Source organism: Lathamus discolor, chromosome 4 (assembly GCF_037157495.1).
Source record: "Lathamus discolor isolate bLatDis1 chromosome 4, bLatDis1.hap1, whole genome shotgun sequence".
Classification (NCBI taxonomy): domain Eukaryota; kingdom Metazoa; phylum Chordata; class Aves; order Psittaciformes; family Psittacidae; genus Lathamus; species Lathamus discolor.
The window spans coordinates 108501094-108527500 of record NC_088887.1 but is presented as its reverse complement, the minus strand read 5'-3'; the positions used below and the strand labels follow the sequence as shown (position 1 = coordinate 108527500).

Below are 26407 nucleotides of genomic sequence, written 5' to 3'. Positions count from 1 at the left end.
TGAATCATAAAAGAAAATGGGGGGGCTTTTATGTATCTCTCGATCAGCTATACTTCTGATATATCTGTGAGTAGGAAAGGAAACAAGAAAAATTAAAGGAGATAAAATAGGAAGAAAACAAAAGAAAGTTGTAAACTCATCATATTCTTTAGGGTTTGTATTTGTACCAACCTTTTTGCAATATGAGAATATGGGTACAGATGCAGAGCTTCCAAGACCTATGAAGCCTGTTCTACCATGGAGGGCTTTCTGTTTTACATGGCCACCTGTACTGGGCAACCGTCATATGTTTTACTTGAATTCTTTAGAGTTCAGATATCTTATGGCAGAAGACCAGATTATCCTGCTCTGGACGTTTAGTGAGTTTGGGGGTTTTGCTTTGGCTTTTAGTAAAGGACAAGTGATGTAAGAGGAAATGATATGACCAAAGAACATGAAACATGGTTCTCTGTTGATTGTCGGTATTGTTGGCATCTGCTGTAGAAGTGATTTGACTTACTGTACAGAGTACAACTATAAATACGCTATTCTCCTGTCACATCTATTACAGTTCAGCTGTCTGCGAAGATGAGGCTGAGTACAGCAGTGAGTACAAAGTACACATGTAGCTTTTCACTTGCTGCCTCACTACTTAACCTCTTTAAACGATCATCCAGAATTAAACACACAGAAATGAAATGGTTTTCAATCAAATTATCTGAAGATGCAATCTAAGCAGAAGACCACATCTAGCACAGACCCTCCAAAAAAACCCCAGCTAGCCCTCTGTAACAGTTTGAATCTGTTATACAAATTCTTTTTGTGCCTATGTTAATTTCAAGAGAGAGAAAGAGAGCAGAGCAGATGAACAGGAGGTGAAAAATGTTTCTGTTCTGGAGCCACTGAGCATACTGGGGAGAGTCATAGGATCATAGAATAGTTAGGGTTGGAAAGGACCTTAAGATCATCTAATTCCAACCCCCCTGCAATGGGCAGGGGCACCTCACACTAGACCATGTTGCCCAAGACTCTGTACAACCTGGCCTTGAACACTGCCAGAAATGGAGCATTCACAACTCTTTTGGGCAACCCATTCCAGTGCCTCACCACCCTCACAGCAAAGAACTTCTTCCTTATATCAAACCTAAACTTCCCCTGTTTAAGTTTTAACCTGTTACTCCTTGTCCTGTCACTACAGTCCCTAATGAAGAGTCCCTCCCTATCATCATTGTAGGCTCCAGGTGATGAAATGTGGCCAAAAAAAAGGATAGAGGAGTGTGGCAGTAAGGAACTGGGAGATAAAAGCTAAAGCAGAGATTGAAATACCACTAGGACTATCACACAATAGATCTGCAGCCAGCTGTTCATGCTCAGAGGGAAAAAATTCCTAGAAACCAGACAGAAGGACCTGCTGTGCATTGACACACTGGGCAGCTGGATACTTATTTGTAAGTCCTTTCATTTTTGTCCTGTCTTGCATAGTTATTGTCAGATTTCGGGTTTAGTTTATTCTTGTTCTTAGTTTCAAAGCTGTTTTGAACCTCCTTATACATAACAGTGTAATGAAATAGTCTAGGCAGATCTCCCTTAAAGCCTTGTATGTCTGAGGGTCCTGTATTTATATTCTAGAAGGTTCCTCTTGGAGTATTTTCCCCCATTTAACTATTTAAAACAATTACATTTTTATAGCTTTAATATGTGCAACAGTAACTTTCCAATGTTTGTTTCTATTTATACGTGAACACATGAAGTCCTCCTTTGGCTCACTGTTTTGTTCAGGTTTAGAAGCTGACATCCCTTTCTAGATACTCACTATAGCCCTATTCTTAGGAAGGGGCAAGGCTTACTGTCATATCCCTTACAAATTTAAAAGACACCTCAGACATAGCCAACTCAAAATGCTTTGGAAGGAAATACTAAAAAAAAACATTTCCAACAATTCTTGTCTCATGTCATATTAGAGCCTCTCTTTAACAGCAGTAGGAAGTCAGGAAAACTGGAAAAAATACCTCTTTTGAAAATAACGATTTTTCTATTGCATCATTATTCAAACTCACAAGTGACTGATATGCACAGGAACAAGGATGGGGAAGACTTTGACATTTGCCCTCAGTTCTTGGAAGTTCAGGATGTCTAGTAACTAATTACCTTTTATATTTTCTGACCATTAATAAAATTGCCCCACACTTTAATTGCTTCAGAATTTGGTTGGTTTGGGTTTTGCATTCAGTAATTCCAATTGATACATATTTGTATGTGATTTTAAGGGGGTTTTTTTGCATTTGGTAATTCTAGAAGGTATTTATTTTCCTGTGAATTTTACTTTTTTTCCAAAGTATGTGCCATTTTATCATGAATATAAATTGCTTTTACTGTACTACTTGACCTTCATGAACCTTTATCAAGATAGGTTTTAATAGAATCATAGAATAGAATCATAGAATAGTTAGGGTTGGAAAGGACCTCCAGATCATCTAGTCCCAACCCCCCTGCCATGGGCAGGGGCACCTCACATTAAACCATGTCACCCAGGACTCCATCTAACCTGGCCTTGAACACTGCCAGGGATGGAGCATTCACAGCTTCCTCGGGCAACCCCTAGTTTTTCATATGGCAAAATTTCTATTTCATATGGAGTTCTAATCCATACAACCAAATTTTAGCTATATTTAGCGTTTGCCATATAGAGCTGTTTAGCAACGATTATCTAACTTCATTATTAGCTATCTCTTGCAATGCAGTTTTGGGGATACAGGAGGCTTGGGGTATCTTTCTTGTTTTTCTGAGAAGGGGACGCCCCTGACTGACTACTTATAAGCCCCAAAGAGAAAAATACTACAAAAGAAGTCAAAAGCATGATTCCATTACTAGCCAAGATATTCTTTCAACTGCACAGATGATCTAAGAATCTATTTCCTGACTTCAGTATATAAGCCTCTATGGAAACATACAGTCTTTTGACAAATAGAGGAAATCTAACATTAAATTTTCAATTTATTAATTGCTGATCTCTTCTCACTGGTATCCAGTGACAGGATGTACAGGAGTAGTTCAAAGCTGCACCACAGGAGGTTCAGACTCAACATTAGGAAGCATTTATATAATGAGTAGTCCAACACCGGAACAGGCTTCTTAGACAGGTGGTCAATGCCTCAAGCATGTCAGTGTTTAAGAGGCATTCAGGCAGTGCCCTTAAGAACATGCTTTAACTTTTGGTCGGCCTGAATTGGTCAGGTAGTTGGACTAGGTGATCGCTGTAGGTCCTTCCAACTGACATTATTCTAAAATAAAGCTGAAATTTCTCATTATTATTAATGGTAGAATTCTTGTGTAGTAGTTTATTTCAAAGATAAAATCTGTTTTTCTGTAGAGGCTAGAATATTCTTCTTTTGCCCTAGATGCCCTTTGCTTAGAAAATCCTTAGCACACTCTTTAAACACATTATGAGCTTAAAAAATATCTAAGTTAGAGAAGTTGATACAGATACGACCAAATAGACTCTGTGTCTGTTTTAGATGAATTGGTTAAATTGGTACATGATTGTCACTGTTGTCTCCATGTTGTGTTGTCTTGTACTTTGAGGGATAAACGGATGTTCTTGAAATCTTGTAGGTATACACAGAATTTTTATAATATTCTTGATTTTTTTTAATGGCAAAATATTCGAACGACAATTTGCCTGTCTTTTTCATTATTTCTTTTATGGTTCAAGTTTGCAAGTACTCCTAGTTAGTCAAGTGCTGTTGTGAGTGGACTCTGACAATATGGAAAATAAATGTGTTTGCTTAGTTACCTTTCTAGGACTAAGTCATCACTCACTGACTTTCAAAACCCAATTGAAAAGGAGGTTGGCAAGTTCTGGTGAGGAATGGGACATCAACATTTTTGAACTGTGAAGAGAATTACTTGACTAAGAGAAAGACTTAGTTTTTTGTAGAAATGCAGTGAAACCACATAACTGAAGTCATTGTTCATTATACTGCTACATCCTAATGCTAGGTGGAATTTTAACATTGCAGCAGAAATCTTTCACAGATTTTTTGCTAAAGCTGATATGTCATTTACTCTAAGCCATGCTGTAATGAACATTTGCAGCCCAAACAAGCATTGGGTGTCCAGTATTTCATTTGTGTTCTGCAGTTTTAATCTCAGTGCATTTTGGTCCATTACTTGTAAGATGTCAGTTAAAAATTAAAAGAGGGCAATTCAAGAATGTTTCTTGGCTTTTCCAAAATTCATGATATTTTCTCCTTTCTCTTTCCATTCTTTGCATTTATATAGGAAGACAGCTGCCTTCAGATGATCCAGAACTCACTGACAGTTTCTCTTGCTTCAGTCCTACTTCATGAGAACTTCAGAAGATACTAGCTGAGGTATTTATTTGTTCTTTTCACTTTTAGGATTTCTACTTTGCAGTCATTAGATTGGTAGAAGAGCACATAAAAGGCACAATGAATTTAGACCAGGAAGAATAATCATGAAAGGAAAATAGCACAAAAGTTCTGTCAGTAAGGAGAGCTGCTGGCTCTAATCTTTTGGGTCTAATCTAGTCTCTTTCTGTAGCTGGACACTTTGTTAGTCAATTTTTCTATAAAAATAAAATAATTTAAAGTATGCCAAAAGGAAACATTAAAGTGCAGTTAAAGTGTTGCTTTTTGGGGAGGGGGGTCTTCTATTGAGTTTTATCTGATCCTCTGTATTTCTCCAAGAATGGATGAAAGATTTTGCAGGAAATCCCTGAACATGAATATCCAGTCATCTAAATAATGACTAAATAATAAAGCCTTCTAAACAGTGAAGCCTTCTAAACTATCTGGCATTTATAGGTTTCTTTCTCTAATACTTGAAGGGAATTTCAGTTAAAGAAAAGCTTTGGTGTTAATGCAATGTATAATGCTTTTGTCCCAGTTTATCTTTCATAAATCCACAAGATTCAATATAAAAGCTGTTTTAAGGATATTGACAAATATTTTATTCTGAAAAATATTTGTCACTTTTGTCGGATACCAGTGAGTTAATTCCTTTGCATAGAAAATGTTTTCTCCATTTGTATATGTAAACAGAGTCTGAGAAAGGATTAATGACCAAAGACTTCATAAAGGGAAAAAAATATCTTGTAAGCCTGTGATCAGCTGGATTTATGTCAGTGCTAAATTTATGATCTGCAGCTGCTAAATGTCTGATAGGAACTTCATCTTCTAATGCATGATAACCGTGCGAGCGCATAGCTAGAAAATGAAACATTGTGCTTTGAAAAATTAAATTGTCCAAACATATGGATGATGATTGCAGTGCTTCACATAGAGCAAAACTTTATTCTGTAAAGCTTACAAATGAAAGTTTTAATGCTTTTTAAATTGCAGCTGCCAACATAAATTCTAAGATGTCATAGGTTGAAAGAAAGTTGGTTGGTTAGTGGTTGTATATTCAGCCTAATGTAAGCAGTGCTGGGCTGGAATTCTTGTTTCTGCATTTGAGAACTCAAAGCTTAAATGACACTGAAAAAAAGATGTCTTAGAATTTCTATAATATTATCTTAAAATATGTAATATATACAACTTTTTTCTGTAGCTCTTGATATTTATATGTAAGTTTCTTAAGTACCAAGAATGGCTTAACCTTTTGGAAATGTTGGTAATTGTTAGTGTAGTTATTGTATAAAATTCATCTGTGTTATTATAATATATGCATTTCCTTTTTTTAAAGAGACTTTATGTACCAGCCAGTATAGATTACAGTTAAAATAATGTTAGTATTAAAAAATTAAAAAAAAAAATTACTATTACAATTTAGTTGAATGTTACATGTGGGTTTGGAAAAGAAGTCTTTTTAGTTTCTAACTTTGCATTTTGTGCTGTTAGCAGCTAATTATATTACATGCAGATTCTATGAAGTGCTGCATATTCTGAGATTTTAATAAAGCAGTTGGCGTTACGTGACAGGTTGGGCCAGTTTAGTATTCATTATGGATTGGTTATGTCTTACAGTGGGGCAGTTCATTTCTGGAGTCAGTACACAACCATTTTAGCAGTAGAATTAGCCACTTATGTCACAGATTATAATTAGCTGTGTCTGTACGCCAAAGCAACAGGATGGAATGCAAAACACAGCCAAACATGTGAACGAATTTTCTTCCAGTGATATTTGCCCAGGCCCAAAATATCTCCCACTCCAGATTTGAAAGTAGTGGAAAAGTTAGACAATTCTCTCTTGGGAAGAGACTGATTGTAGCTTATTCAGAAGTCCACATTATTTCAGATCTCTAAGGTAAGTAACAACTTTTTTTTAAATTTGTTTTTATATCTGTATTAAAATATTATTAAGTTAATAATTGATCTGGGGTTTTATTTGTACTTATTACATCAATGTATTGAGCTTCTAACCCTTCTGGTTTTCTGTGCAACATTTCAGGGTGATTCTGTCCTCATTTAAGGATCATATTGATACTCGTGATTTATTTTAGGACAAATTCAAGGGTTAATTTTTATATTCAAGTATTATTTTAGATTCTGATAGTTTAATTATACTTGTTTTTGCAATTAAATGCAGTATTAAGTTGCACAGTTTAAACTTGTGTAATATTAAGAAGATATTAGTAATTTTAAAATCTTTTACAATATCGTATTACTATACTTACATAAATATGTAGTTTGCAATAATGAATCCCTGATGTTTGTGGCTCTGAATTTTTCTCAGTTTATTTGATCACATAGTAAAAGTCGAATTTAGTCAAGAATGGATCTGTTCTTCTGATGAGCATTCCTTTTTGGTTTGACAGTGTAATAATAACCTTCCATCTGAGGAACTGTTACCAAAATCAGTTCTAAGTTCTGTGAAACATACTTGAATTAATGTTGAGCATTGAACTATGCATATAGAGAACTCCTTTTACATATTTGTAATCTCCTTAAATTCAAATACATTTTCACATGATTAATTTCCCTGACTGAAAGAAAACTAGGTATCAGTTGGTTACTGACTCATTATGATTTACTGGATGATACTTGGTGTGTCTTCACCAACAGGTGGTTGCACTGCATATTTAACCATGCATCAGAATAAGTGCATAAGTTCCTAAAACAAGCTGTTGCCAAAGCGTAGGAATGTGATTTGACTAGTGATTTGACACCAGTCATCTAGGCTGATTTATAGAGATTTGGGTGGTTTCACCATATCTGTCTTAAACCTCCTCTTAATTGAGGATTAATAGTGTCCTAGAAATGTCTGCCTCTCTCCATTGTCTGTGGAGGGGGCCTAGTTAAGTATGGTTGATGTTACCTGTGTTTAGTGAGATGAATTCTGTCCTGCATAGCCACATCCAAATGAGTAATGCACGAGTGAACTGTAGTAACTTTGTGCCATAGAGTTCTGAAATTTTGCAGTCAGTTAAGATTTTGGAATTTTTACTGAAGATGTGTAGCCACAACTGGTACCACTTTGGCTGAAATGAATGCCTGTTCTAAACAAATGTGACATTTACATATTAGATACATACTTCCTCTCCATTACATAATGAAGATCCAGTGGTCCTAGAATACCATCAAAGGGTAAGAAACACTACATGGAGTTAAATTAAAAATAAAAGGACCTAAATTAAGCCCAGCATTAAAGGGAGCCATTTAAAATCGCTTTCTAAACATTTACAGTTTTGCTAATAACATGCAGTTTTTTTCTGGTTGAAAACTCAGTGGTTAAAAGCAGGTTATATTTTAGTTTTTATTCATAATCATAAGGTTTTAGTAGGTTTGTAATTACACAGATGTGTGACTATAGTTAGCGTTGAGAATGCTCAAGCGAGAACATTGTGTTTTAAGCTAAGGGAGAAGAGCTTTGTAGGAAGAATTGAAAGAAAGAAATGGATGTAGTGTTATCTTACAAACCCAAGCCCCTGTCAATAGGCACAGAAAAGTTGTGTGTCCTTTTGCTTGAATAGAATGTGAAAAGTAATGCCTATTACATGAGATACAAAACCCAGGTCCTGATAGTTTTTAATTATCTTCATGATCTGGGATTAAGTAAACTGGATTTCCTGTGGTCTTACTTCTCAGAGTTGCTTGTCTTAGATGTTTAATGAGCAGTGACTGAAGGTTTTCCATAACAGAGACATTTACAAGGTCTTTCTCACATACACAGTTTCTGATATCTAATAAGGTCTTTCTGCCTATAGCAGTCTTTCAGTGGAGACAAATGGGGCTGCTTCTTCTCTCTGTCTCATTTTCAGAAAGTTTGTAGGAATATAGTATTTCTGAGATCTCTACTTGTCTGCTGAATTTGGTTGAAATTGGCCAAGAAACTCAAAAGCTGTTGTAGGAGGGAGGGAAATGAATGGGAGACAGACAATTTGCACATAGAGTGCCATGGCTCTTTTATTTATTAAACCAAGCTAAAAGCGTCATGGCAGTTTGGATAACAGGTTAATTCAATATCCTGGTCAAATTTTCAGCTTGGTAATGATATTCTCACTATTTAATTCAGCTGTAAGTTTGGCTACCTGGGCCAGTCTTCTCATTAGACCTTTCTGTATATCTGCCAAAAGCTGTTAAACAGCTGCTACATTTCATGCCACGGCTGGTTATGTTTCTGCGATGGATGAATCATAGAATCACAGAATCATAGAATAGTTAGGGTTGGAAAGGACCTGAAGATCATCTAGTTTCAACCCCCCTGCCGTGGGCAGGGACACCTCACACTAAACCATGCCACCCAAGGCTTTGTCCAGCCTGGCCCCGAACACTTCCAGGGATGGAACATTCGCAACCTCCCTGGGCAACCCCTTCCAGTGCCTCACCACCCTTACAGGAAGAATTTCTTCCTTATATCCAATCTAAACTTCCCCTGTTCAAGTTTTAATCCGTTACCACTTGTCCTGTCACTACAGTCCTGAATGAATAGTCCATCCCCAGCATCCCTATAGCCCCCCTTCAGATACTGGAAGGCTGCTATGAGGTCTCCGCGCAGCCTTCTCTTCTCCAGGCTGAACAGCCCCAACTTTCTCAGCCTGTCTTCATACAGGAGGTGCTCCAGTCCCCTGATCATCCTCGTGGCCCTCCTCTGCACTTGTTCCAGCAGTTCCATGTCCTTTTTATGCTGAGTACACCAAGTGAGATCTCACGAGAGCAGAGTAGAGGGGCAGGATCACCTCCTTCAACCTGCTGGTCACTCTCCTTTTGATGCAGCCCAGGATATGGTTGGCTTTCTGGGCTGCGAGCGCACACTGAAGCCGGCTGATGTTCATTTTCAATGAAGTACTTCTGTAAAGTAATATGAATAGGAATATAAACTAAAGTACATAAATAATTTTAAAAATTGCTATGGTATGTGCTAAGTGTTGGTTGTTACTGGTATTAGCCATAGTCACATGTTTTTTAGAGATATATAGTATATCTGTTTATTTGTGTGCTTGCATGCGTATATCCTGAAGGTTATTCTGTATGAATCATATATTTTAAATAATGGGATAGAATCATCGAATAATTTCGGTTAGAAGGGACCTTCAAAAGTCATCTAGTCCAACCCTCCTGCAATGATCAGGGACATCTTCAACTTGTTTGCCTGTGTGAAAGTTTTCATAATAGGGATAAGAAGGAGGAGGAAAAGGCTGGCTGGGTTTTGGCTGCGTGTCAAAAAGGAGAGCATGGTGGACACTCACAAAAGTCAGCGTGGATGAGGCAGACAAGGCTGCATATATTCTGCTTTTACAGAAAGACATATTTGATGGCTAAGGAAGTGAAAGTTTACCCAGAGGACAGCCAGTGCAAAGTTTTGTGTAACGTGGATGGATGTAGTGGAGAGTTCTATGGAGATGTAGCAAAACTTTCTGTGGGATGAGGCAGCAAAACCAGGATAGGAGGTGGTAGTCCTATGCTGCCTGTGCTACTTTTTAGGCTATTTTTCTAGTTTCAAATGCTCAAACTTGTCTACTTTTTCAGTCCTACTCTTTGATGTAATAAAAGATACTTCTTTTAGCCACAAAACTATATTGTATTATATTTCCTGTAATATTCTACTTCTAGTTTTGTGTCATTATGATAGGTATTTTCCATTTAATGAAAATACACAGGAAGGCATCTGGAAACTTACCTTGCTTAAACACAGAACAGTATTATGAAATAGTGGATTTCATCCTGCATGATTTCATGAGTCATTTAATAATTGCGTTGAATGCACATTTGAAGATAATGCTTTCAAACAGAAATGCAGGTTTTATATTCATGAAGTTGTAGAAGACTATTAATGTATCGTTATAATGGAGAAGAAACTGCATATAAGCTATATTTGATAAAACCACTCTGTGTTTATCTATCTGTGTACCCCACAATCTTTTTCAGTTGTCTATTTCATTGAAATTCTGTTGCTAAAAGATTTCATGATCTGTGAAAGTACTCATTTTTTATGTTTAGATTCATATATTTTATTAATTTTTTTTAGCTAAACATTTATTGAACTGATAGTGTTGTGATTCAAACTTGGTGATTTGTTTTAACTGATTTTAGTCACGTTTATAGAAGACAAAGCCATATTCCCTTTGCCGTATTGAAAACATCTAACATGCTATTTAAATTAAGAACATTAAAATTACCATCTTCCTGTATCAGAAATCCCTGGTACACAGTAATGTCTGCCTTAAGTCAGAAAAAAAAATTAAAACTAGCATTTAAAAGTTGTCTAGAAATCAGAGCTTTGATTAGGATTGCTGTAAAGCATGTAAATATCTAGAATGCTCCATCCCTGGCAGTGTTCAAACCCAGGGCAACATAGTCCAATTGGAGGCATCCCTGCCCATGGCAGAGGGGTTGGAACTAGATGATGTTAAGGTCTTTTCTAACCTATAATATCCTATAATTCTGTGAATGTGAAATAATGCAAACAGATGCAGCAGAAAGCAAAATTATTCTTTCTTCCTTTGCTTTATCAGAAGATTACGCCTTCTGCTACCTTACCCTTCTCTTTGTGACTTTCTTCAGCATTTCCTGGACATATTTCTCCCCATATCTCACAAACTCCACTTGTGTGTCTCATGTTCATTTCCTGAGTGTACCCTCTACTTAATCTCTTTCTCTTATCCGTGAGTGTCTACTCAAAATATTTATTTTACTGCAGCTCTTTCTTTTCATGCTTATATGAGAAGTCACCACCACTGTTGTAGGTTTAGTGAAGTATTGATTGTAGGGACAATTATGAGAGGGTGTTAATCAAAATATGAATGCTGCCTGCCTGTGACTCGCAATGGAGCCGAACTTATGTATCTGCCGAACATATCAGATGACAATGTTACTAAGTGTATGTGGGACCTCTCATTTATGCTGTTGTGGAACCCACTTTTCCAAGTACAGGCTTTGCTAGTCTGTAAAGTTGGTTTCAGGATCCCTAAGCAGTGAAGTAGGTTGTTTTTTGAAATAGGAGTCTAGTCCAGCCTACAGTGCAGGTAGTTAAGCAATCTCAGCATGCACAAAAACAGAAAAAAATTTTCTTAACTGTGTCCTAGAACAAGTGCTTCAGCATGAGCTGCAGTTTCCTTTGGACCTACAAGGAACAGTTTAGAGAATTGGCCTTAATGCCTTTAATTCTGTTTTCACATTTTGTGCATTATTTATGTTCAAAATTGCTAATAATGCTGCAGTGGATGCATAGGTGGCAAATAGTATTCTTATATTGTTATTAGAATTTCCTGTTATAATATTCCTTTTTCTCTCTATGTTCTGGGTTGGTTCTCTGCTAACATGTCAGACTATGAAGACTTGATTGACATGTCAGGCACTATTGCCTAAAATTAATGAGCAGACAATGTCCAATTTGAGTTTAAAATGCAAGTTATACTTGTGCTCTATGAATGTCTTTTCTTAAGTATGCCCAAAGAGTAACTTTAGAAATTACAGGGATACTTCCTTTAGAAGGCATTGTGCTTGTTTGATCCAGATAGGAATTACCTTCCAGTCACCCAAATTAGGATCTTTAAAATGAAGAAATATGCCAAAAATAAGTATTACTTTTCAGATTACAGTACTTGATTTACATCAGTAAGTCAATTTTAATTGAAAATTAAGAATTTTAATAGTAACTGCATATTTAAATTTCAGATTAAATATTTTATATTAAATATATACTTTCAGGCACAAGGATGATACATACTATGTTGAATGAGAGATTTCGCCCTTTGTTTAATTTGAAATGCCTACATACTTAACACGTACTCCTGGGTTTTGTTTATCCTTCATTTGTTTCTGCAGTTAATTGTAAGATCAGCTACCTCTTTCCTGTTGGTTTTAATGCAAGTGGTATACTGATCAATACCAGTATTTGTACATTTTGCCATGTTCTTCATCTTCAGTGTTTCTTGCATTGCATTATTGCCTTGTCACGGTTGCTGAAGAATCTTAAGAGTCGGTTGCTCCCTAAACAGTTGAAGTCAACATCACCAAAAAAGGCTTCTGTAGTACATGTCTTTCGATGATTTCCTTATGTGTCTAATACCCATTTAAATTAATCTGCTTTTCCCCTGTGTAAGTAAAAATGAGTAATAAAGCTATTATAGCCAGGACTGAAATGCAACAGAAGCACATCAGTTTGTGTGCATTGACATTTAAAATTCATCAGAAAAAAGCAGGGATTTAAAATATATAATGAGACACAATATAGATAGGAAAGCATTTTGCTTCCCTTGCTATTGAAAAGGAAAGTGAACTTTGAATTTTTAGTTTAGTTTCATGTGACTTTTCAAAAAAAGTACAGTTGTGAATTTCTAGATTCAAGGTTGAATTACTCTTCTTTCATAGTTTTTAAAACATCTGTGATAGATCACTTGAATTAGAGAGGGAAGACATGAGGCTTAATTTTCGTCTCTACTCTCTGTATCTAGTTGAATTCCTTGTTTCTTTGGTGTATTTTCACTTCACTATTCAAAGAAAACTTCACAGGATAGCAGTATAACTCCATTTACTATGTGAAATAGTTTAATATGCTAAATAAACAGCTTTTCTCAAGGTCATGTCATGGTTCAACCTTGGTTGGCAGCTAAGTCCCACACAGCTGCGCTCTCACTCCCCCTTGGTGGGCTGGGGGAGAGAATCAGAAGAGTAAAGGTGGAAAAACTCATGGGTTGAGATGAAGAGAAAAAGGTTTAATAAGTAAAGCAAAGCAAGAAATTAACTTACTGCTTCCCACAGCGGGCAGGTGTTTGGCCATCCCCAAGAAAGTGGGGCTCCCTCACACATAAATGGTTACTCAAGAAAACAAACATCATCAACCAAAACATCATCCCCCTTCCTCCTTCTTCCTCCCTACCTTTATATGCTGAGCATGATGCCATATGGCATGGAATATCCCTTGGGTCAGTTGGGTTCAGATGTCCCAGCTGTGTCCCCTCCCTACAACACCCCCAGACTACTGCTGATGGGTGAGGGTGTGGAGCAGAAAAGGCCTTGGCTCTGTGTAAGCGCTGCTCAATGGTAACTAAAACATCCCTGTGTTATCAACACTGTTTCCAGCACAAATCCAAAACACACTCCCATACCAGCTACTATAAAAGAAAATTAACTCTAGCCCAGCCAAAACCAGCACAGTCCTCAACCAGCATAGGAAAGCACCACAGAAAGGAGTTCACTGCTTTATAATTGTGCTGAAGGCTATGGTATGAACTGTAAGTATACCTCTGAAGAGATAACAGCATGTTACCTAGAAGTAGCACTTTCATAAAAGCAGTAGCAAGAACAGGAAAAAGAGAAAAGGTTATGCTAATGCATATGTTTTTATTATTTTTGCTCTCACAGAGGGTATGTCTTCCCAGCACTAAAGACATGAAATACTTCTCCTGAGAACAACACTGAGCACAGTGTAAAAAGACTTTTGCTAAAAGCTCAGACCAAGTAGGACTTTACTACCAACCAGTATTTCTACAAGATACATTTTGTCCTTGCTAGTAATCATCGTATGATAGAAAAGATCTATATCACACATATAGAAAATAAAACTATATCTTTTTGTTTGGTTTGGGTTTTGGTTGGGTTTTTTGTTTTTGTTTTTGTTTTGAGGGGGGTTTGTTTTTGTTGTTGTTTGTGGGTTTTTTTAAGTAAATAGAAACAAATGTAATTGTTGGGGGGTTAAGTACTTTTCAAAACTGTAAAATTACTTGTTTTCTTGTAGACATCCACATAAGGTTATGATAGCAGAGATTCTTTCATTATTTGTCCCCATCAGAGGGATTGCTTTCATTTCCTTCACATGTATAAAGAACTTCAAACCTTTCAGTATTTTCAACCCCAATGAAGATTACTTCCTGCATTCCTCCCCCCAAGTTAGCTTTGCAATTCTTGCACATCTATCACACTTCCCTTAAGGTTATAAATAACCAAAGAAAGCATTACAAATGACAAAAAAGGTTTTAAGAAGTTTATTCCTAGCGGTGTTTTGAGATTCCTAGTGTTGTCTCCAGTGAAAGAAAAAGCCACAAAACCAATTCTTATCTGCATTTAATGGTCCTTAAGAATTAAATTTTGGACGCAGAAACCTAATCTTCATGGAAACTCAAAGCAATGAAGTATCAGATCCTGTCTGCAAAGCTTAACTTCACTGTGTGTTGAAGTTAAAAAGAAAAAGGTAATTAAGAGCAGCAATTTAAATGGTAGTACAAACAGCATGGAATCTATCCATTTTGTCAAATAGACTTCTTTTAAAGTCCATGATACTCAGAGACATAACAAACCACTCTAAAGTAGCCAGAATTCTATTTAATCACCCAGGTTAAGAGTATAAAAGTTTGAATATGATGACCAAAGGGGAGTTTTTAGATGTTCTTTCCAAATAGGAGTATGATAAATAAATACTCTTAAGATAAATTAAAACCTGCATACCTTGTAGTACAAAAGAACTGTATTAAGACTATTCTTTTAACTGTTAACCTGCCAGGTAGTTTGTGTGTTAAACGGATGATCAGACTCTAAAAAAGAGTGATTAGAGAAGTGAAGAATATATAAGTAGTATGTAAAATTAATTTTTTGTGTTTCTGCTAATTGTGGAGGAAACTGGATCGCTCTATGTGCTAGAGCCTGATTTTATGGGTACTCATCAAAGGATCTATTTCAGAATAAAAAGACTATAGGAAAAGTTTATCTGTAGAAGACATGTAGATAAAATAGTAGTATTCAAAATCAGAAGATATTCACTGAAAACCTCTGAAAGAAATTAGGAAAAAGATTATTGAACTACTAATAGAGATAAAAGGTCAGCTCTAAAGACTGCAGAAGCCTGTATTAATTTAGATTGGAAGGAGGCTCAGGAAATCATCTAGTCTGTCCTCCTCCTGTACTTTGATTTGAGAGTCTGTAGCAGACTCTTAGCAGAACACCACTTGTCCTTTGAGCTTTCATAACCTCCTGAATGTCTCCTTTTCTGTTTCAGAGCAAAATTGTATGCATTTGATTCAGCCCTTTGCACACAGCACAACCTTCTTCCTCCTTACCTTCCCAGCCTTTCTTTACTGAGTGCTTTTATCCATCCACTGCAGCATTTCAGTCATGCAGGCTATCCAGTGTATTTCTGTAATTCCAGTGGGATCATTGCTGTGCAGCTGTGCATGGACTTCTAATTGCTCATTTGGTTCTCATTCTGTCTTCATTCATGTATACGGGCACTGGAGATAGATAGGCCAAGAGTCACACTCCAGTATAAGGAAAGGGAAAGAGCCATCTCCATTATGCTGTCCTCTGGATGCTTTGCTGCCCCTCATGTGTTCATTTTTCTTAAGGCTATAGCAACTGTTTCCTTATGTACCTAGTTTAAAGCTTTCCTCACCAAGTTAGCAAAAGTTACCTGATCTAATGGGAAGTGTCTCTGCCCATGATAGGGGGTCCTTTCCAACCCCCATTCTGATTCTATGCCATTTTCTGGAGGATGACTCTGAAGGAATGTCCCAAATGGAAAAAAACTGCAACAAAAAAAGACATTAGAAGATATTTTGGGACAAAGCAATAAAATTATTAATAATTATTCTGTCACCATGGTATTCACTCATGTTCAGAAGGAATAATGTTCTTTGTATGCCTTTCTGGTAAAAGAAACAAGATAGCGTCAAACACAGATTCATCTTAATTTTCTGCCCCAAGAGCTTCCAATATATTTAGGTATTGCTAACTGCATGATTCTAGCATTGCTTCAGCAATATATTCCCACTGTACAGCCTACCAGGACCTGGAGTATGGAGTAGAATAGTGATGAGAAGCACACATTAATCTTCAAATATTATGCAATTCCTGATAATTTTTGTATGCAAACATGGAGAATTTCAGCATTGTCAGAGCGGGTAGAGTACCCCTAGGCAGATTATCCGTATCTTGATATTTTGGATAAATAAAAGAACAACAATGTCAATTTAAGCCAAAATGTGACCTTTGTTCTGTTTATAAATGTAATAAGCATTATAAAGGGATTTTAAAGGAAGAGTCTCTTATGAATAAGTAAGATGTAGGGTAGGCAAACCGACAAAAAAGAAATACTTTTAAGTAGAAAATTAGGGTACTGTTCATTTGAACAGAGGGGATTTTTGGATTTTTTGAGTAAGTTGCATATGTGCTAACAGAGGTTAATCCTCAGCAAGCAACACGACAGCTTGCATCTGTATAACTAATTGTCATCCCTAGCAAACAGAGTGCCCTTTTGGGAGCCTTCCTCTGTGCTGTTCTCAGAACGTCATGTGGCTTTGTCCATGCCAGGCAGTGTAGGCAAGTTATTCCAGAATGCATGTTGTCAGTGAAACAGCATGGATGTTCACAGCACATGCCTTGACCCTGCTTAGTTTACTGTTCTACTTGTAAGGTACGAAAATCCTTACCATAAAAAATGACCTTAGCATAAAAAGGCACAATTTTCCCTGCAGTGGGTATGGGTGTGGAAATGAGAAATGAGAACTGAGATCTTGTCTCCTGCAAGAATATATACTCTCAGTGAGATGTTTTCCTATACCTCTGCTGTTTTTTGTAAGGGAGATGAATTTTAAAGCAGAGAGAACAAAAGCCGAACAGGAAGAGGAAAGAAGTAGGTAGATTCAGGGTGTCTGTCCTCAAGAGGAATAGGAACTGAGCCTGGTCAGCCAGGAGTGTTGTATGTGGGAGAAAAGCTAGCAACAGATGTGAGAAAAAGTCTGGAATTGCCAATATGTGTGAAGGTTAAAGGAACAGGAGAGGAAACGTTTTAAGATAAAAATGAAAGCATGCCTTAGCTGGGCAAGTATGTTGAGGAGTCAGAAAACTGTAGTGGAGACAAGATGAAAAGGAAGACTGAGATTGTGTAAGGGGTAAAATATGTTAAAACTTTAAGAAAGCAGGGAAGGAGAAAGGTTTAACAAAACCTGGGAGAAATGCAGCTGATAGGAAAGGAGACAGGTATGGCTAGAGTAAGTGGGAAATTGAGACTTTACTGCATGGAGAAGGGGAAAACAAAGAAGGATAGTTCTACATGGGAAGAGGCAATCCAGTTTCTGGGACAGATGGACAGAAATAAGACTTTTCTGCCCTCTGTTCAGAAGGGAATCTTCGTATTATAACTGCCCTGCTGTAAAAAAAAGCTAGAAAAATGTAGGAAATGCACTGCTACAGTATCTTGTTCTCTCCTAGTGCTAGAGAGCTGTCCTAGTCTATAGAGAGCACTAACATGCACTGCTGCAACCAGTTGCACCAAGATCTGTACGTTAGATCTAAAGTTGAAGAATCTGCAGGTTAGTCTGAAGTGAACAGTATGTCATAGTTTCTCTGTTTTGTTCTTTTGTTTGTTTTTTTCTAGGAAGTTACATAAAACAGAAATTGAAGTTGAAAGACTTCAGAGCATTCTAATAGCAGCAACGTTAAAAAAATATCTAAATTAAGAGCTAGAGCTGTACTGCTAATTTAAACATGCATATGGAACAGTCCAGCAGGAATAGAGGGGCTAGCATCCACACTATTAAACTCCCTTATTCTGTAAAACAAGAGAAGCCACAACCATACTATCACTTAGTAATTATAACAAAGCAGTGACAATTTTAAATGTCGGTTTTGAATATTTAGGAAACCCAGACTTCCAGCCAGTGAACATGTTATATTGGTTGGCAGACTGGCAAAGAAAAGAACTGTCTAGTTTTCTCTGTAGATTTGTAATTACATTATCTATTTTTGAATGTCAGTTCTCTTAGGAGAGATGAGGCCTGACTTGTGAACTGATTTGTGTTCTTTGCTTAGAATATCTTATAATTTGTAGTTTGGAAACTGCTAGCACTTAGTCTACAACATTCCCATTTGCTTCAGTGTTAGTCTTCTGGGGCTTAGTGTGTTTTGTTAGAGAAAAAATACTGGAATTTTTTCTTCTATACTTAAATGCCTGAAGAGCTGACTTGTAAGAAATTGCATTCACTCATTTAGTTAACAGTTCACTGTCAACAACTGTGGAACTACGAAAGTAATAGATCTAAGAGGTTAGAAGAGAACAGTTTGAACACCAGAATTAGAAATATTAATGTGTGAAGAAGATCAATAAATATAAAAGGATCACTAATTTTTATGTAATACTTTTAACAGTTTATGAGACTTTGCAATAATACAACTGTATCCTAAGAAGTAGCTTTATATCCCAGAGAAGCATGTTCCAGTTTTCAGTTCATACTGAATTATTTCTCCTTTTTTTCTTTGATGCCATGAACCATTTTAACCAGTTATTAAAAATATTTTCCTTGAATTTTTATCCCTGTAATTATTAAAAATTAAGAATATTTTCAAAGATATTGGTAAGTACTGAAATTAATCAACTTTCTATATCAAGTTGTGTTGACAGCTGTTTGTACTGTTAGTAATCTGCATTATTGAGTGGCTTGGGTAGATAAATATACAGCAAGATGTTGCCAAATCTTGGTTAAACTAAATATGTAGGTTTAGTTGTCAAGTTTAACTTCTAATTTCAACTGGTTTTGTGTTATCTGATTTAATTCTTTTTTTCTTTTTTAGTAACAAATTTGAATTGGATGTCTGGGATAGATCACATATCATAAAAACATAATTTATCTGCTGAAGACAGGACCTATCATAGTCTTGTCTGGTAACTAAAGCAGTCATTGGATTTTACATATCTGAAATTATGCAGAATTCTGTAATTTGATATTTATTCAGAATGTTATTATTTGCGAACGATTGTAAGAATTCAACGCCAGACTTTTTCAGTAAATTAGTGTAATAAGAGTTGAATAGAAAGGCCTTGTCCGTATCCAATGTAACGTGATGTCTATTCTGAATAAGGAAAGCATTTAGCTGCCACTGAATAAAAGAGATGAAATCCTAGTGAGCAAAATTAACCTGTGGTAGATTATAATAAAAGTTATGTAAATTTGTCAGCAATTTTCCTTGTGTTTCTGTTCTTGGAGTGTCAGGTTATACCTAGGCTGTGTTGTAAAGCTATATTACTCCCAAAGAATGACAAACTGAAGGGAAACCTTCCACTTTCACCTGAAGAAAAACACCTTAATACCTGGAAGGATCAAATGATCAGAATAAGAGAGGATGTGTTATTCATCTCTCAGTGTAATTTATAATCCTGTAAAGACTATAATTTATAATTTATAAATCCTCAGGTCATCCCTGTGTGCTTAATTTTGCTTTGTCCTTTATAGTGAGAAAACCTTTTACACAGTAGACTAAATGTACACTATTCTTCTTTTCCATAAAGACAGAATTTTTATTAAATTTTAAGGAGAAGAGGAAGGGTAATTCTGCTAACCCTTCCCCAAGGACAAGATAGCTCTCTCATTCCTTGCCTAAAATTGTTCCTTTCTTCCACCTATTCCGAGACTGATTCTGCGAAGCTTATCATTTAAAGTCTTGTCGATGTAATCAGAGGCAGTTAAACAGTTCATCTTAGCAAATTCATTAGGAGCTGAGAATGTTTTTGAACTGGAGGAAAGCAATAATAGGAATGTCATCTTCATTTCTGTTAAGAAATGGAGTCAGGCACCTGGCTCTTTGGAAAGATTAGAGTTTTTTAAACTTCATGTTGAGAGAAAGCTGAATGGTACAGAGGAGCACATTTGGAAAGATATGAAGAAGGAAGTCATGAAAAGCATACATCCCCAGCTGCAGGATAAAAAGAACCTGGCAGTAGGATATGATGAACAAATACAGTCTCACTTTAAATTAGAGGGTAGAAGACTGGAAATAGAAGAAAGTTATACTTGTTTGTATAGCTTCAGATTCCAACAGGAAAATTAAAATGCTTTGCTTTAAGGAGCTAAGAAACTAAATTAACTCGAATAGTCACGTTGAAAACATGACAAAGAAAACAATGAGTAACTCCAAGTTAAAAATGTTTGGGAAAGACAGACTAGGACATGCAAGCGATGCCATGTGTTAACAGAAGTTTACTGTAAAGACAGATTGATAAAGCAGTTGTATCAAAGACTCGGCAGTTTATCAACATGCTAATGGACTGATATATGCAATCTAAGCAGAACAATATTATTAACCATATAAATATGATGGGTAATATTAAAGACTATATTGCCAATGACCTGACCAGGGTGATTACAATGACTGTGGCTTGCTGTAGTGGATTAGAAACAATGTAAGAGGAAACTCTATTTTTTCTTTTACCCTTGTAGTATAAATGTCATAATTAGGTCCAACATTCAGACCGCGGTTTTAGATCCCACAAATGACTGGGTTTGGGAACAGTTCCTCAGGAGGCAGAGTAATTTCCTGACTGAATTCTGAGCAGTGCACAAGGTCACTTTCCTGTTGTTGTCAAGGAGTGTATTGTAAAATCAGCCATGTTGATGTTAGAGTAAACAAGAGCTGAAGAATCTTAGTCATTGTTCTGAAGTTAAAGAAAGGCACTATGTAAAAAGGAAGCAGCCTCTGAAAAGGAAATTACCTTTTTCATGTGACCATATAAAAACATGTGCTTAGGGTAAATACATATTTAAATGACATTGCTAAATTAGTATAGCTGAAAAGGACAAGAAAAGTTGTTAGAAGAAGGAAGGTGTTAATAGAAACATGTTACTTGTATCAAATGGGGTAGAAAGGATCCAAACTCCTTTAATTAAAGGCTAAGTGTAACACAACAGTAGAAGAGTCCAAGCAGTATTTAAGAACTTTACAAATAAAATAAAAGTAGATTGAATGTGAGGCTGCCACAGAGACTGTAGACAATCAGATTTTAGCAGGACTATTCAGAGATGCTAAAGCTATTGAAGAAAATGAAGTTCTGACAATGTATGGTTGCACCTTTTTTCCCAACAAGTAGCCAGTTCTGATGTCAAAGTTAACCCTGCTTTGAGCAGGAAGTAGGACTAGATGATCTCCAGAAGTCCCTTTCAGCTTTCAGGTTTTGTGATTCTGTGGTTCTGTTCTGAGAAAACTATTATATGATGAATCAAAGACTAGCTCTCATGACCTCATGAACAATTGCACACAGTAACACAGGTATTCCATCATTCCATAACAATCTCCTGTGTTCTGTCATGCTGTAGAGGACAAGAAAGCAGACTAAGCAGTCTCCTTCTACTTTCCTTGCATTAGTTGAAAGCCTTAACTGAGAATTTAAATTTCTCGTAATTAAAGTAATTTAGCTTATACCTAGCTTAATTATAAACATTTTGTTAAATGCATGATTAAAGAAAAAGAGGGAACTATTGGAATGAATCAATTCTGGCTTCTGCTTCACAGTAGATCTAAGTCCAGGGAAGAGAGGGAGAGAGAAACCTCACAGCCAGAAGAGCCTCCAATAATTTATGTTCTTATATTGACTGCACTACATTATGTATCTTTTGTTTTCCTGGTGGACTTGCAGTCCTTCAAGGAAAAAATAGATTATCTTGAACAGCAACTACTATGGGGAAAAAATGTATTGGACTTCAGAGGGCAAAATGTATTTCACAATTAGGTTCATTAAAGGAGACTGTTACCTATCACAGTTTTATCATCTCCTCAAAGTAATAAAACTTTTTTGAGATGTCTTTTTTGAGATACCTTTTCTCAAAGGGGTTGAAGAATAAAAAAAAAACATTACTAAGAAAAGATTAATTACCTGTTCTAGATTTAACTTTTCAAAATGTCTTCGTAGTAATCCCTAGTGAGAAACACTGAATTAAATCCAACAGGACAAGACAGTTTTTTCCACATTGATACTATGAAAGTTCATTGTACAGGGAACAATAAGTAAGGATATACGTAAGTGACCTTGACACCATTATTTAATCTCAGGCTTTCATTGTTGGGAGAAAACAATGTCTGTCCAGACTGCTCTTTTCTCTCTCCTGGAAGACTGTTTCCTGAAATCTGTAATAGTAATGAGAACTCCATGAGGTCTAGCCAATAGCTTTGTGGATGAGACACTCATTTAGATGTGGGTGTCACATCCACATCATCATCCAATCACTTCTACATCAGTTCTTCTAATTTCTTTGTATTCTTGAAAAGGTTTTTGTTGTCTGCCAAGTCAGAGTCACGTATATGTTGGAAATCTCCAGAAATTAAATAATCGTGAGGTTTTAATTTTGGGTTTTTTTTTCCATATAACAGTACTTGATGTTGCTCGAGGAAATTTAACTGAGATGGTGACTGAGTTTCAAAGAGAGAAGATTCACTTTTTTTTTTTTATTAAAGCATTTTAAGGCATTTTGCATGAAAGACGGGATTTCTCATGCCAGAAACTAGCTACTTCTTGAAATGATAGCGCATAAAAAAACTTGCAAAAATTAAAAATAATTTACAAGAGGAATCTAATGTTTTTGCTTGGCCTCTTGATTCGGAAGAATGTATCTGATCTGATTAATGTCTTGGGAGTTTGTTAAAGGAGGAAAAATTGAAGGATTGAAAACGTTAAAAAAACTTTTTTTACTGTAAATGATATTGAAAAATACACAAGTATTAGAAAAACAATCATTATTAATAAAGCACTTCATGCTATGCTGTCAGTGTTTACCTTTCAGCTATTGCATTGGTACTTAAAATGTGCAAAGCTGTTAATTCTGACCATGTCATAGTTATTATGTAAATTTTCACTGCAGGGCATGTAAACAGTTAACCAGGCCATATGAATGTCCTTGCCCGTTTCCACAAATTACGCTGCAGGGATCCAGCTCTTTTAAGCTGATGACAGAAGTTTACGATTCAAACTGTAATGCTCTATATAATACACATGTCACAGCAAAGCAAATCTGGGCAAGATTAAATACAAGATGTCGGAACAAGGGAGGGTTGAAAGGAATTAATTTTGGTGGGGTTTTTTTCTCTTGAAAGCTTTTCCATATGGATTCCAGAAGTTTCTTTTATTCTCTTATCATTTTCCGTTGAATGACAGCTTTGCCTCAACTATTTTTCCTTTGTCACTCCTCCTATTTTCTGTTGGTTAAATGTCATGGTTTAAGTCCAGTCAGTAATTCGCTCTTTCACTCCCCCCACTTCCTCCCCCCGCTCCCAGAGGGATGGGGGAGGAGAATCGAAAAAATGTAACTCCCACAGGTTGAGATAAGAACAGCCCAGTAACTAAGGTATAACACAAATCACTGCTGCTACCACCAATAATAATAATGATAAGGCAAATAACAAGAGGGGAGAGGATACAACCACTCACCACCTGCCGACCAGTACCCAGCCTGACCAAGCAGTGATCTAGCCCTTCCGGGTAACTGCCCCCATTTTATATAGCGGCCATGATGTGCTGCGGTATGGAATACCCCTTTGGTTAGTTTGGGTCAGGTGTCCTGTCTCGGCTTCCCCCCGGCTTCCCCTCCTCCCTGGCAGACCATGACACTCAGAAAGTCCTTGGTCAGCGTAAACATTACTGAGCAGCAACTAAAACCATCAGTGTTATCAGCATTGTTCTCAGCCCGAAAGTCAAAAACACGGCACTGCACCAGCTACTAAGAAGGAGGAAAATGAGTGCTACTGCTGAACCCAGGAAAGTAGTGAAGGGGAAAGGGACCTGGGGGTCCTGGTGGATAGGAGGATGACCATGAGCCAGCAATGTGCTCTTGTGGCCAAGAAGGCAAATGGCATCTTAGGGTGCATTAGAAAGGGAGTGGTTAGTAGGTCAAGAGACCTCCCCCTCTACTCAGCCTTGGTGAGGCCGCATCTGGAATATTGCGTCCAGTTCTGGGCCCCTCTGTTCAAGAAGGACAGGGAATTGCTTGAAGGAGTCCAGCACAGAGCCACAAAGATGATTAAGGGAGTGGAACATCTCCCTTATGAGGAGAGGCTGAGGGAGCTGGGTCTCTTTAGCTTGGAGAAGAGGAGACTGAGGGGTGACCTCATCAATGTTTACAAATATGTAAAGGGTAGGTGTCAGGATGATGGAGCTAGGCTTTTTTCAGTGATATCCAGTGATAGGACAAGGGGCAATGGGTGTAAACTGGAACATAGGAAGTTCCACGTTAACATCAGGAAGAACTTCTTTACTGTAAGAGTGACAGAGCACTGGAACAGGTTGCCCAGGGGGGTTGTGGAGTCTCCTACACTGGAGATATTCAAGGCCTGCCTGGACAAGTTCCTGTGTGATGTACTGTAGGTTACCCTGCTCTTGCAGGGGGGTTGGACTAGATGATCTTTTGAGGTCCCTTCCAACCCTTGGGATTCTGTGATTCTGTGAATCACTTCTGTCCTCCACAAAGACAGAAGTGCGCATACCTGAATGCCGCCAAAGTGTGAAGACAAAGTTCATTCTATATAATAATACCCTTCTAGCCCAATGCATCATATAAACCAGTGTTAATGAACATAATTTTCCATGAAGATACTGTATGAAGATTGTAAAAGTAGTTCTTGCTTGCCTGCGTGAGTTGACAGGTTGTTTTATTTCAGTTTACAGTTTATAATAGCACAAAAATTTAGTATAAATTGTTAAAATGGTATTTCTACTGAACTGTTTCAGTTTAGCATTATCATCTCTTTCATTCCCACACTTAGTATGAATTTTCTTGCGTGTGAATGAATATACTTCTTGTAAAGAGAGTAGAAGCACTGATGACTGAAGTTCCTTTCAGAAGAACATGTGTAGTATGAGTATCAGTGGTGCAGATTTCTTTGTGAAACCCCTTAATTCTTACGTGAAAAGGTTCTTTTGAGTGTTTAGCTTTTTGTCTGTGTTCAAAATCCGAACAAAGTTTGAAACAGTCCAAAACTGTTAAATGTTACTAATTACATAATTATTCATGGAGTTCTAGTTGATTATTAGTATTAATAAACTAACTAGTTACATATTTATATTATGCTTTCTCATAGTTTAATATTGGTAGTTGTTTTGTGACAATATGACAAAGTACTTGAGTAGTACAGTTCTGAACTGTGCTTTAAGGAGAATTTTATTCATGTTCAGTAAAATAACAGCCATTTATGAACAGCAACAATGAAAGCATTTTTGCAATTGAAACAGACTGAAATTGCTTATTTTAATTGAAATAGTATTCTCTACAGACAAATAATTCCTGAAAATAATACTATTTACAAGCTTCTACTTAGGCTTGCTTTCCCAAGCAGACTTACTGATAAATTTGCAAATTCCTTCTTCAAAACTCAGCTGTCTTAAATGAATAGTCCAGAGATGTCATAATGGCATTTTGAACTTGATGCCCAAACTGACCTAAATCCAATAGTAGCATTATTGATGGACAGTTTTTCAATATCTAGGTACTAATATAAAAATATCCTGGACCTCTGAATCATGAAGCTCACAGAGGCCAGTCTGCAAGTCTTGCATGGGAAAAGGTGGAATAGAACCAAGGAAATGTTCTGCCATGGCTACATATTTTTAGAGGGCAGCTTTAGTAACACAGTGTAAAAAGCATTTCGTTGGCACTCATATATGTATTCCTGTAATGAATTTAATGCATTATGTGCAACACAAGTACTGCCTGAACACCTGAGAAAATCTCACGTGGTCAAAATATCTGCAGTGTCCAAGTAGTTCACAAGTTATGTGTATTATTTAAAATCTATCACAAATCTTTTGGCAGCTAATTAACATTCAGTATCTGTTTGAAATCAGCAAATAGGCAAGAATATGGTAAAAATAGATCCCAGTAAAACAGATGACCATTGGAAAATGCTTTCAAATGGGAGACTACCATAATAAAGCTTAATCCCTGGATTTATGGCCACATATACAGAAATCCATAAGGAATATGCAAGTAGTTGATCTTAATTTTATTTGACTAATGATTGTGTGGGCCCTTGGGTAGGAACACCAAGAAATTCCACTTCCAGTTAAGTAATTTTTTTTTTATTATGTTACCGCTGACCTGATGCAAGCATGTTTTCATGGCCCATTTGAATGATGTCAGATTTTTCAGTCTGAAACCCAGTTGCCATTTTATCTGCACTGTCGGTTGCCTGGATTGTTATTACTCATCATAGTTCATCACTGTGTGCCCCACCTGTAACAGAATATAAAGATAAGTTACTGAAGTCATAGTTCATTCTGC

At 36.7% G+C, this 26407-nt stretch overlaps 1 protein-coding gene across 5 annotated transcripts in view; it reads left to right on the top strand.

Annotated features, from left to right (window-relative positions):
* Nucleotides 1-26407, top strand: part of SGCG (sarcoglycan gamma) — a 126895-nt gene that overhangs the window by 34006 nt on the left and 66482 nt on the right. For 3 of the 5 annotated variants that reach the window (XM_065678538.1, XM_065678537.1, XM_065678534.1), the window contains exon 2: nt 4261-4352. The gene's annotated coding sequence lies outside the window, so the exon portion shown is untranslated. Of the gene's footprint in view, nt 1-4260; nt 4353-6117; nt 6247-26407 lie in introns of all 5 variants that reach the window. The other 2 variants (XM_065678536.1, XM_065678535.1) reach the window with 1 other exon arrangement.